Below are 14082 nucleotides of genomic sequence, written 5' to 3' on the forward strand. Positions count from 1 at the left end.
TCTGTGGTTTTAACCACCTGTTTGAGACCTAGTTTCTCAAAGGTACCCATTTGATATATAATTCTAGGTGAAATTTTTGGAATTATCCACTTATTAAGTAGATCAAGATGTTGAGGTATATCATATTCTTCCTTTCTACTGTTTTTAACAGTAGACCTTTTCTTTAAAACATTCATAATAAAAACTGTGTTGAACTGTAGCACCTATAGTTATTATAAGTCCATGGCTCTGATACCATACGAAAACGGATCGCACAACAGTTAGACTATTAGGAACCTTTATAGTCATAACTAGTCCTGGCAACAGTATATGAAAATCCCTACTATCCTGGTCCGCCCGGCTCCGCCCTTCCTTATGGGTAATCCAACGAATTTCTTCGGCTATCTTTCATATACTGGCCTGGACTATCTATTATTATTATTATAATAATAATTATTATTATTATTAGAGGGTAGTTTTATCATTAGTTAATCTAATGCATGCATTAAAACCATTGCATTGCTAATACCTAGAAATCCATGGTATTAGCAATACACACCTTAATACACAATAGAGTGTATAACTAATGCAAGTATTAGTTATACATAGGTTGGAAAAGAGTACCAAACAAGGTACTAGTAATACACAATGCTAATGTATGCGTTATTTTTTTTAATACACTCTACCAAACGACCACTTAGATTGACCATATTTTAATAAAACTAATAAATACATTACTATATAAGAAGAGTGAATAAAATTCACTCTTCTTTCGACACGTGGCACCATGGCCCACCTACTTTTATTTTGTTTAAATCATATATCATATATATTACTATATATAATATAATTAATATTAATATATATATATATATATATATATATATATATAAGNGACGGAGGAAGTAATATACATTGGGCCCGCGCTGGCGCGGGAACCTAATAACTAGTATACATACAAGCACACACATTAATGACTTGCAATAAATATATACTGCAGGCACGCGCATCAATATTCCTAAAATATCATTTCGTTGTCACATCTTACTTTAATACATTATTAAATCAATAAATTATTTATTACTCATTCCATTTCAACTTAATTTAATTGTTGAGATTATAATAAATGTAATTTATATCACGTTTTTAAATATATTAAGGTTTTAGTAATTATTATAATTTATATTAATTTTTATTTAATACGTGTTATTTCTTTCTTCAAAATTTATTGTACATATTTATAGTAAATCAAAAATAATATAATTTTTTAAATATATTTAAGTTGTGCATTATTAAAATTTATAAACCTCTTATAGAACTTTTACTATATCATGGCTTGCTTTCATTCGACTATCCTTATTAACTTGACGCATAATAAATTTTAAATATTCAATCAAAGTTTTATATATTTTTCATATATTTCCAAAAACAAAAAAAAATTATTTATTTTTATTTTAAATAATACATGTTCCTCATCTCAAATATTTAATTACACTTTTAAAAAAAAATTAAATTATAACTTTAACATTTTATAATATTCGCGCAACGCGCGGGTACGTATAATTACCTATTTTTCTTACAAATTGACAAGGAAAGCATTAAAAGAACAAAGGATAGAAGTCCACGTGATGGTTTCAGCGGCAACATGTGTGAACTGTTAAGCGAGAACTTGGCGGTCAGTAAAGGAGAATATGGTCAAGTCAATCTACCATCTATATTGCTGCTGCAATAAAATAACTTTTCAGCCAATAATATTATATATGTAGCATGCTAAACACCACAAAATGTCCTTCGCAATGACTCAGTTGATTAGGAGGATAGTTATCTAGGATCGGTTCCTCCTTGGTATCTTCTGAATCAAGCTTGTCGCATAGAGTTTGTCTAGTACAGTTTACATTCTCGATGATATGAATGTTTTTTAAGTGCGGTTTACGTCCATATTTTATATTACCTTTTTTAAAAAATTTGTTTCAAGTTAAAAGTAAATTGATATGGACGAAAGTATTATTTATCTTATTCACATTTCACTCTGGTAAATGTCAAATCAAGCTTCTTATTTTTCCAAATTGTACGTTCAAAATCTGAAAAAGAGAAATAAAGTCATGTGGTCTGTATTGCATCGACTGAAAAAGGCTGAATTATTTAAAGTAATTACATTATACTTCCAGACACGATTATTTTTTGCCCAACCCATGAATTAAATTCCCCACATGTTTTTAAATCTTCTTCATCGTAATTATTGTCCTTTTCTGAAATTAGGCGGAAAGTAAAAAGGTTTTTCCCTAAAAGTATTACTATTAGAATCGACAAAATATTTTTGATAAGAAGTAGTTTGGTGTTTTGTCAATAAATTTAAAACTATTTTTAAGTAATAATTAGTGTTTGATCAAACATTTAAGAATATATTTATCTCAGAAAAAACTTTAAAAGGAAGAACTACATTTTTAAGTTTGTGAAGAACTTATTTTCTATCAAAACTTAGATCAAATACCTAATTTTTAATGAATAAGTATTTTTTGACCTCTAAAACTCGATTGAACAAGCTATTATTAGTTTTTCCTTTCACTTTTACATTGTTAATTAAGCTCCAAACCTTATACGTTCTTAAGCAAGCATTTCGACATGAATTAGTTAATATTTTTAAAAAGATGATATAGTATTTGAAGTTAATTAAGTTATAAAAGTGTATTTAAGTTGAAATTATGTTGAAACATAATAATGTTGAAATTTGTGATTGGAAATTTTGTTTGCTAAAACCTATTTTTAAATAAATAAATATTTCACACACCACAATTTATGTGAAAATATTTAATTAGATACGAAATAATGATAAATTATTTCCCTTTTTGAATTTTGCAGTTGAAAATGGTTTGCCACCTTGTTTATATATATAAAAGAGAACCATAGGCCCGCCTACATGGCGTCACCACAAACCATGATTTTCTTTTAATTTATTTATTTTTAAAACTAGTTTTCCCCTTTCATGAAAAGTTATTGTCACGACCCGAGCCTACACCCTAGACGTGGCCGGCACTCGAGAACCATTGTTGGTCCCCAAGCGAACCCTCATCCTGGCTGACTACAAGCGGAAGACTAACTCAAGCATACAAAGCTTAAAACTGAATAAAAATTCATGAAACTGAAATACAAAGCTTTAAGAAAAACTCTGAATAAAAATAAATTATTCAACTTGCCATAAAATAGGCAACTTAAGTCTTTAAAACATTTACACCCTGTTTGGATAATTGTTACCCATTGTATTGTATTGTATCGTTACTATACCTACAATGTTTGTTTTGATTGTTACTTAAAATGTATTGTATTGTTAAATTTCGTTGTTACGTAACAATGAAAACCCCTATTTTATGGAACAACCGATTTGGTGTGTTTCCATTGTTACTTAATTTATTTTTCCAATTATATCTTTACATAATATTTCAAAATACTATTTTACCCTTTACCTTATATTATTTAATTCTACTCAAACCTCCTACCCTAGAATAATTAAGGATATTTTAGTAAATTTATAAATTACAATACAATACGATACAATCAAACCAAACAATTAAAATGTTATTAAACAACAACAAACAATACTCTAGCCAAACAATGTATCTACCATACAAGAGTACAATACAATACATCATGAAACAATGGGTTACAATGATCCAAACAGAGTGTTAACAAAATAAATGAACATACTTCTGAAACTCTGTTGTCTATCTATGAAGCCTCAAAATGACAAAGATGGAAGTCCGGACAAGACCCACGATATCCTAACAACTGATATAACTGAAAGGACAAGTGGAACCCTCTGAAAGCAAGGAGGCTTACCATAGCTAACTCGAACTGCATGTATATGGTATCAACGAAGCACTTGTTGATGACCCTGAATATATGTATCTGCATCATGAAACGATGCAGGCCAAATGGCTCAGTACGTGAAATGTACGAGCATGTAAGGGGAATTCTAAAGCATAACATAAGTTTGAACTTGATAAAAAGGAAACATAGTTACCTTTTCTCAACTCACTCAACTAAACTCAACTCAAGAATAAGATACTCAACCCAAAGATAAGATATTCAACTTAGTGAAATAAGACTGAACTCAATAATAAGATACTCGACTCTGGGTACTCAATTCGGGATATTCAACTCAATATAAAGCAACAATAAGAGATGCAATATATGGAAAGCTTTTAAAACAGTAGAAAGCAACTCAATGTATTTAAGAATACAATATACTCAGTTTGTATGCAAGGATACAATATAAACTATGTTTGTATATGAAAATACAAGTAAACTCTTTTTATATAAAAATACAAATATCTCTGTGGGAGTTTCTCTAACTGATAACCATCACTATGAGTTATGTGATGAAACAATGTCTTGCTCACGCTGCCAGAACTGTCCTATACTTTGCTAGAGTATAAGACCTACTCACTAAGTGAATTCACTAGTCTATGCTAAAAAAACATTGAGGAATCATCTAAAAAGTATAATCCTTTCTACCAACGTTGGCCACATGGTTTATGGGGCTTTGAATTATCTCAACTCTCCCCCCTATTGGTGCTCAATACTACTCCCAAAATATACTAGCTCATATGTTTAAAAACATAACTCTTTCTGTGGTTTGAGATAATTACTCAAAAATCTTTCTCTTAGAAGAGATGATACTCAAATTGCTCAAAACTCTTTTGGAAATCTCAGTTTCCTTTCACCTTAAATGTGAAAACATTTATTCTTGGAAATACTTAGTTCCCATATATATATCATTTTAAATAAAATGAACTCAACTCTGCTCTTTCTCAAAAACATTTCAAAATCATATTATAATATGATCATTGATGACTCGAGATGTCATACTGCATAAACATTAATGGTATATCTAGATACCATACTGCTCATACATTGATGACATACTCGATTGTCATACTAATCATGTTTTAGAAAACTCTTTTCTCAAAACTCATCTTTACTTTCTCAAAACTCTGTTTAAGAACTCAAGTTTTGGCTTTAAAAAGCTTTTTAAAATTTACAACTCAAATCATAGGGTTCATGCGGAATTATGGACATGAACAACTCAACTTAGGGATCTTAATAGAAATAAAAAATCTCAGTACTCAAAACTCAATGATACTACTCATCTCTAGATTGCTCGACTCATAGGGTTCATGTAGAATTATGGGCATGAACAACTCAACTCAAGGGCTTCATATGTAACATGTAGTAGTCCCATTAGTAGGAATATAATCTCAGAAGGATTAGGAACTCAATGCTCAAAGACTTAAAACCTCGAAGATGCTACTCCTCTCAAAGATACTCAATTGATGGAGTTCATGCGGAATTTATGGGCATGAATGACTCGACTCAAGGGTCTAAATAACAATATGGAACTTAGGTATACGACTCTTCTCATTCTCATACTTACTTCCTCAAAACTTAGTTTAAAACTCAATAATTAGGAATAGTATTTTTATAATAACCATGAACTCAAGAACTCAAATCAACTTATCTTAAGAATACTCAAATCTAGGGGTAGAATCCTAGATTTCTCTTTTACTGATTTGAAAGAAAATGTAGGGCGTGAGGACGAACTAGTCCAACACTATGATAGCCTTAACTATGATAGCCTTACATACTTGAAAAAAAACAAGGTTCTTGAAGAATCTTGAATAATCTTGAAGAAGAACTTGATTAGAAGCCTTGAAATCCAGGCTTGAAGGTAAACAATCAAGAAAACCTTTCTTGAGATTCTTAAATTAGTTTCTTGAAATCTCTATGGCCAAGATTTATGATTTTCATTAGTGATTCATTATTGTATGGAGGAATTTGAGTTGAAAAGAATGGATTTCTTGGAGAAAGACTTACCTTGAAGAAGAATCTTGAAAAATATTGAAAGAATCTTAAATGGAGTCTTCTACTTTAATTTTTCCTTAGTGTTTTGCCCGAGGGTTTAAGAGAGAAGAGAATGATGGATTAAAAGATGAAAATCTGATTCTTTTAAGCCTTTTATTAGTCAAGAAATTCGTTTAGGATTTTCTTGGAGGTAAAAAAATAAAAACAACTCTTTTTAATGTTTTCCCGTCGGCTAAATTTGTAAGAGCACTGTATAGGTTACTATAATAGTCATAATGGTTTACTCAGAAAATGGGTTGACGCGAACTTGGCGGCGTTGGAAAGTAGATTCAAACACCTTTAATTGGATAGGTTATGGCTCACGTAACTTTTTATATTCTAAGAGATATGGTCGTTTGAAGTTGACCCAAGTAGAATCTTACATCAAAACTTAATCGATAAGGAAACTTCAAGAACACTTATCAAGAACTCGTCAAGAACTTTAATCCTTAAATTTCAAGAACAAAATTACGCTGAATAATCATGATTGGCATGTGGGTGAACGAACCCAACACTATGGAAGCTTACAGACCTCTTAGGAATTAAACCCATGGAGAAAATCCGCAACAAAATGCAAGACTCTCGACGAATCTTTTGATCCTCGCCTTTTTTCTCCTCTTTTCTCTTTTTTTTTCTCTTCTTGAACTCTCAACTAAAACCCTAGGCGTATATTAGGGTTATAAAACTGAACCTAATAAGATTAGACCCTTAAAACCATACTAAAAACGAATTAAATCTGATTTGGTAAGGAAAAGACCAAAATACCCCTTACTAATTTCGGGTAACTTTCCTTAACTGGACAACTTAACTTAAAAAAGGCATATCTCACTCATATGAACTCGAAACTTAGCAAACTCGATGGAGTTGAAAAGATAATTCAAAGACCTTTCATTAGCTATCTTGTAGCCCACCTAACTCATCATGTACCGAGAGTTGCAGTCGTTTCAAGTTGACCCAAAACTCATAAATTAAGCATAACTTGCAAAATTTCAGATTTTGCTATTTCCAATTTAGTTCTTTTTGGAACTCAAGGTGCTACATCTAGTGACCTGACCTTAATACTTATGAAATTTTAAATTCCTTAGTAAAATCCTACTCACAACGAAGGATGGTTCGACTCCTAGTTTAAATTTTTTCTTGGTTTTTACAGTTGTGACTTTCATGAAAAATTGTGACTTTTATGAAGAGTTATGACTTTTATGAAGAGTTGTGACTTTTATGAAAGGTTGTGAAATTTCTGAAGGGTTATAACTTTTCCAAAGAGTTGTGACCTTTCCGATAAGGCACAATAAACATTTGTTCACACTACCCTTTGTTGTCTATAAATAGAGGGATTTCCCAACGATTTATCATTCACCAACGATTATTTATTTACTCAAAAATTTAATATCTCAGGTTGATGTTCATTTGATTTCCCAAAAATATCAAATAGTAACACTTCCTGGAAGCAAAATGATAAATTATAAAATTATTAATATTCGTTACTACGTAATCTTGTATGTAAGATAATATAATGTTTTAATTAGTTTTAATGACTGATAGGTTTCAAGTAGTATTTTTATAAATTACGTGACATTAAATTCCAGCCCTAGGCGCGGATTTCTAGTATAAGGAAAAAGTAAAATCACCTTTTAAAAATGGAGTAAAAAGTTGAAAAAGATTCGTTATACAAAGATATATATAGAAACATAAAGTATGACGGATGATATTTACATACTATTTACGATAATGAAGGGATATATTTAGCCTTTTCCCCAATTCTAAAATTGAGTCATTTCTCATTTTATAAAAAGTTAAATTCCACTTTTTGGGTCAGAGAGAAAAAAGATAATGCACTTTCATGGAGTATTATTTTTCATGCATATATATATATATATATATACACTTCTCTTTGAAAATAGAAGTAATAACTTTTGATAGTACAAGGTACAAATTTTATCACTTTATTACTTAAACTAAATATGACAATTGACTACTCTGGTGCCCACCGGCTCATAGGAAGTTTAAATCGTCTCCGACCCTATTCTATTTTACTCTCCATTCTCTATATTTAGAGAGTAAAATAGAGAATGTCCTCTCCAATCACTCTCTATTTTACCTTCTACTCTCCAATTATAGAAAGTTGAATAGTAGTTCTTTAAATTTGGAGAACTACTATTCATACTCTTTATTGTCTGAAAAAAATAAAGAACTCTATATTTGGAGAGTAAAATAGAGTGTAGGATTGGAGATGCCCTTAGGACCACTTCAAATCTTAGCATTTTATTAGATAAGATGAAGTTTTTTTAACTTATGTCTTAGATATTATATTCAGAGAAAACAAAAGTTAAAGATATTTTAGTTTATAAAGTAGTATTAAATAAGAAGACTGAGCAAACCAATCAATTACTAATTTTAAAAAATAAAAATGAACCTATAGCCTAAATAGGAATAATCAGTTCAAAAACCTGATGCATGGGATCCACACACCTCTTGTTGGTCATGTGATGTGAAAATGGTAGTAGGTGGGGAGGCCTCTTGTTGGTCATGTGATGTGAAAATGGTGGTAGGTGGGGACGCCCGTAGAGCTATTGTTTTAAAATAAAATGGTGTTTCCTGATTAGGCACACCATTTAAAAATGAAACTACTTGTTTCTAAAAAAAAAAAATATTTAGGTTTCTTTAATATGGTGATCGATACTTACAAAAGAAAAAAATTATTTTGCTACAACAGATAATCGTTACGAAATTGAATAAAACATAGAGGAGAAGTAAGTTTCAAACACGATACTAAATAAAACATAGAAGCGTGATTCATAATCTCAAATAAAACTTTGCAATCATTTTACATGAGTTTTTACAATCAGTAAATGTCATTTAGACAATTGAGGTTTAAAATAATAAATTTTTAAGTAAAACGAATCAAGGTAGTTTATAATTGAGATATATTTAAATTAAGGGTAAAAAACTGTACCCCTGTTCTCTTTCCAATGCGTGTACCAGATATGAACCACATCTTTCAGCTGGTAAGATGCCAACTCAACCCGATCATTCCCAGTGACCTGCATCACCTCAAAGATCTTCTTGATCTCATCCAAGAAATTCTAGGGATCTTCTCCAACTTGTGATCCTAAGAACTTTGGCGGATTCATCCTAACAAAGTCTCCACCCTGGCTACAGCTGACCCAACACTGGCATTTACCATAACTGGAGCCCGCTGATTGTTCTGGTTGGCCACACTCTGAGCCAGCATCTGAATGGCATTCCTGAATTCAACATTCGACACTTCTTGATTAGGGACTGGAGGAGCTGCGTTTGCATTCCTGGCATTCGCATTCCTGATGTTAGCTCTACGAGAAGGCATGATCACTGAAACGTAGAACGTCGAGTTAGAATGGAATTAGATCATACCTTACGCACGATAAGAGTAACAAGAAAATGAAGATTTTTCCTAAGACACTTTGTAGCCTCCCTCTCATTAGATGTGGTGCGCACTACACATCCATGAAAATGACTCTACCTAGTGCGGCTTTTCAACCATCCTACGACACTTAAACTAGGGCTCTGATACCAAGTTTTGTCACGCCCCGAGCTACCCCCGAGACGCGGACACGAGACCTAGGACCACAAGTGATCCCAAGCTAACCCTGCTGGCATGATCATGAGCATACTAAAGATAATAAACTGATGCGGAAGCTAAATCATAAATAAACTGAAGAGATGGGGAATACCCATATACTATAACTGAGATATATGAAAACTGATGAGTTCAATACAAAGAAGTTATTAGCTCAATACTGAGCTGAATCTAACTATGTCTGAAATAAGTCTCTAATCTGACTAGAATTCTTGAGACATGCCCCAACTAGGTCTAGCAAAACTAAAACTAAAGACTAAAAGCAACAAAGATAAACATGTCACTAGTCCTCGAAGAATGAGGACTCACCACTGATGCTGCTGAATTGAAGATCGAAAATCAATCTAAGCGTGATCTGGATGGTGAGAACCTAAACCTACATCACGAGAAGATGTAGCGCACGTATGCGTCAATACTTGAAAGGTACTGAGCATGCAAGATATAGTAAAACTGAAATAACATATAACTGAACAAAGAAATAGAGTAATAATCTGAATACTGAGCTAACTGATGCAATGACCAAATTTATAACATGTTGAGACTGAATACTGACTGTACTGAAATATGGTCAATGCAATAGAGTCTGACTGAACTGTGGGAGCTACTAATAACCGACATAAAACCACATGAGCTAAATGTGGAGTCTGATGTATAGGCCCCATCGAGAGGACCAATATACCCTACCAGAGGTATAGAAGCATGCTGACATGATCACTAAACTGATGTTGCCCACAGAGGGGACTTACACCTACGTGGCTCGTAGTTCTGGGACTATATAGGTACGCTGAACCCTAGTCCAACTCGGTATTATGCTACTCTTAATAGATTAAGTGATTAACAGATTATGACTGAATTTCTGTAAGTTACTGGATAGCTCGAACTGAACATGCAAACTGAGAATGCAACAATTAATCTGATAATGATGCATTAATAACTGAGCCATGTATAACTGAATAACTGAAATATCTGACCTAACATGTGTAATTCAAGAACTAAAGAAATACATAGCTAGGGTTCTGAAGTTCATGCGAGAAACGATGTAGTAACATGTTAATCTGATTTGGAACATGTTAATAACTAATTCATGATGATCTGCTGTAATTCTAGAAACCCTAAGTCTTTTCATAATAAGGGAATCAAGAAACTGACTGAATTCTAGGGACCTAATCGGCGAAAGGAACCCACTAGTGAATCCCACATCCCTGGTAATGAATTCCACGGAGAAATCTTTTGATTTCGGGGCTGGAACTGATGGAACCTTGTTGCGTTCTTGAACTAGGGTTCTTGACCTTTTTCTCCTCTCTTGCTTCTAATTTTCTAAGTTTTGATTAATATTTTTGACTAAGGTAAGTTCTAGTTATGTTTCTAAGCTTAAACTAACTAAAACCTCATGATTTAGGGTCTAAACGACGTATCTTAGGGGTTAAACGAAATAGGAAAGGACCAAAAGACCCCTGACTTAATTGCTGTCGGAGTGACTGACGGATTGGACCTACGATCCGTCACTCAATCTACGGTCCGTCGATTGGGTCCGTAGGTAGAGTCTGCCCGACAGGGCTTCACTAAAACGAGCTTAACTTTTTACTCGGAGGTCGGAATTTAGCAAACTTGGTGGCGTTGGAAAAATAATTCAATTATATATCATATCATAGGTCATGGGACACCTAATTCATTTTGTGCTAAAAGTTATGACCATCTGAAGTTGATCCATCAACAATTTTCAGCTAACTGGCTGCTGATTCTCATCTACGGTCAGACCTACGGACCGTGGATCGATTGGCGATCTGTGCTGGTCAACCGTCAATCGGGACTGAAGCTGGGCTTTTGGGGTATCGATCCACGGACACGAACTACGGTCCGTGACCTGACCTACGGACCGTAAGTTCGGCTGTGGGTCAACACTTAGCCAAATTTTCTGGCTGAGTTCTGGGGAAGTTTTCTGTCATGAACCACGGACCGTGAGTCCATCTACGGTCCGTGGATGGTGTCCATGAGTGCCACCTGTAACACCAGAAATCTGAACTCTCTATTTTCGGATACGGAGTGTTACAATTTCCTTTGATATTTTTGCAACCAAATTAGTTTTTCGTAGCTAATTCGTCGTTAGTTAGTGACAGAATATTGTTTGTCGTTGAAATTCGTCGCTAAATGCTATTTTTTTTTAGTGAATTACAACTTACTGTCTAACTCGTTGTTTGTTGTTGAATCCTTCTCTTCTTTCTGCGTATACCCCCCCTTGCTTCGCACTGCCTCTCTTTCTTCTCTATCTATTCAAACTGCTTTCTTCCTTTATTATTGTTTTACGCTGATTTCCCAATCCCTACTCCCTGCTCTCTTTCTTCTTCTTTTTTTTTCGTTAATTTGATACAGCCCTTCGCTGCTTTGGGCCTTTAGCCCACTATTCTCTCTTTTTTTTTTTAAACAAACCAACAATCTGCCTCTTCGTTTTTTTAAAAACAAAATCAAAAGACAAAAATGACCTTACTTCAATGTAGGGTATTACAGTGATGATGCTTTACAAGTTCATTTCAATTGGCGTTTCTTTCCCTTTCATAGATGGTACTAGTACTTCTACGAGAGAATATTGGGAAAACTCATTGATGATCCAACTTTCGCTTTACCATATTGGAATTGGGAGCATCCAAAAGGTATGCGTTTACCTCCCATGTTCGATCGTGAAAATACTCCCCTTTATGATGCAAGACGTAATCCACACGTCTGTAATGGAACCATAATCGATTTTAGAAATGACGGAGAGGAAGATACTATGCATGTTGATAAGACGGTGACTAACAACTTAACTCTTATGTACCGTTTAATGATAACTAATGCTGCATGCCCTTTGCAATTCTTTGGTGCTCGTTACGTCCTTGGGATAAACGATCTCAAAGGTCTGGGAACTATTGAAAGCATCCCTCATACTCCGGTCCACATTTGGGCTGGTACCGTGCAAAAAACGGATTTGGGTGATGGAAAACTGTCATTAGGTGAGGATATGGGTAATTTCTATGTGGACCATATGTGGAATATATGGAAAGAAGGGATATAACAGACACGGATTGGTTGAACTCTGAATTCTTTTTTTACAATGAAAATGGAAACCTTTACCGTGTGAGGGTAAGAGATTGTTTGGATACGAAGAAGATGGGTTATGATTACGCGCCAGCAGACATCCCATGGATTAACTGTAGGCCAACAAGAAAGGGCCGGGAAGGAAAGAAGATTTATCAAACATTAAACCGACAAACAAGGTATGCCCAATTGCTAACCTCGATAAAGCAATTTCGTTTTCCATCAATAGGCCCCGACTACGTCAAGGAGTCAAAAGGATAAAGATGAAAAAGAAGAGGTACTGATATTCAAGGGTTTAAAGTATGATACTAGCAAATATATAAGCTTTGATGTGTTCCTGAACGAGGAAGAGAATGTGAATACAAATGAGCTTGATAAGGTGGAGTTCGCGTGGAGCTATGTCAACTTGCCCCATGTTCATGCACATAATAAGAAAATGGATTATGATGAGACGTTTCAGCTAGACTTTACCGAACTTTTAGAGGACATTGGACTTGAAGATGATAATACCATTACGGTAACTGTGGTTCCTAAAAAGGGTGGAGATGTGATCTCCATCCAAAGTGTGGCAATTGAATTTCTCGAGGGTTAAATTATCATTAATGTTTGTTCGAATCTCTCACGTATTCTCTTTATCTTAATTTATGTGTAATCTTTTTATAAATTAATTGTCTTAAAAATATCTATGTCCCCTTCTTTTGCTATCATTTCATTTGGTGATAATACAAAACTCTAGAAAATAAGACATCTCATGCAATGCGGAATGGTGGAATCTATTCCCTCTGTTCACTTTTATTAGCTTGTCTAATATTACAAAACTATAGTTTTCACTTGTCACATTTTATATATTAAGACAAAAACAATTAATAATTTGTGTTCTAAATCATTTTCTATATATTACTCCATTAATATGAGTTTTGGTATTACCTTTATATCTCTCATCATTATTATTATTATCTCTTAAAGAATCATGCTAAGTATAAAATGAATAATGGGCAAAAGGTATGAAATATATCCAAATTTTGATCGAAATTGTTGTAACAATTTCAAACTTTGAGCAAGACCTATTACCCTTGCACTATTTAATAGTGTGTTTTAAAGATATATAAGTGTTCAACGGGACAAATTATTATTTATATTGATGCAATATTTATGATGTCTACGTAGGCATCTATATATCTTTAAAATACACTATTAAATAGTGTAGGAGAATAATAGGTCTTGCCTAAAGTTTGGGATTGCTACATCAATTTCGGTCAAAATTCGAATATATTTCAAACTCTTTTATGAATAAATAAAAATGGTTGAACGCTACAATATCAGTTGGATAAATAAAAACAAATGGAAAAAAATAATAACTTAACATTGAGCCAGCAGAGTCACTATAGAGCTCGCAATCAGATTTGTCCCTTATGTTGCCTTTGTCAAAATATCATTTAAGGAACCTTTTAGGACCACCTTGCTGAAAAATAATAGATTTTTGAGGAAATTTCAAAAACAATCAATTATATAGCATT

General features: G+C 33.3%; 1 pseudogene; it reads left to right on the top strand.

The window, feature by feature from the left end:
- The first annotated feature begins 222 nt into the window (after nt 1–222).
- On the top strand, nt 223–13175 carry LOC125843033 (polyphenol oxidase B, chloroplastic-like; annotated as a pseudogene).
- The last annotated feature ends 907 nt before the right edge of the window (nt 13176–14082 follow it).

Source organism: Solanum stenotomum, chromosome 10 (genome assembly GCF_019186545.1).
Source record: "Solanum stenotomum isolate F172 chromosome 10, ASM1918654v1, whole genome shotgun sequence".
In the NCBI taxonomy this organism is placed as follows: Eukaryota; Viridiplantae; Streptophyta; class Magnoliopsida; order Solanales; family Solanaceae; genus Solanum; species Solanum stenotomum.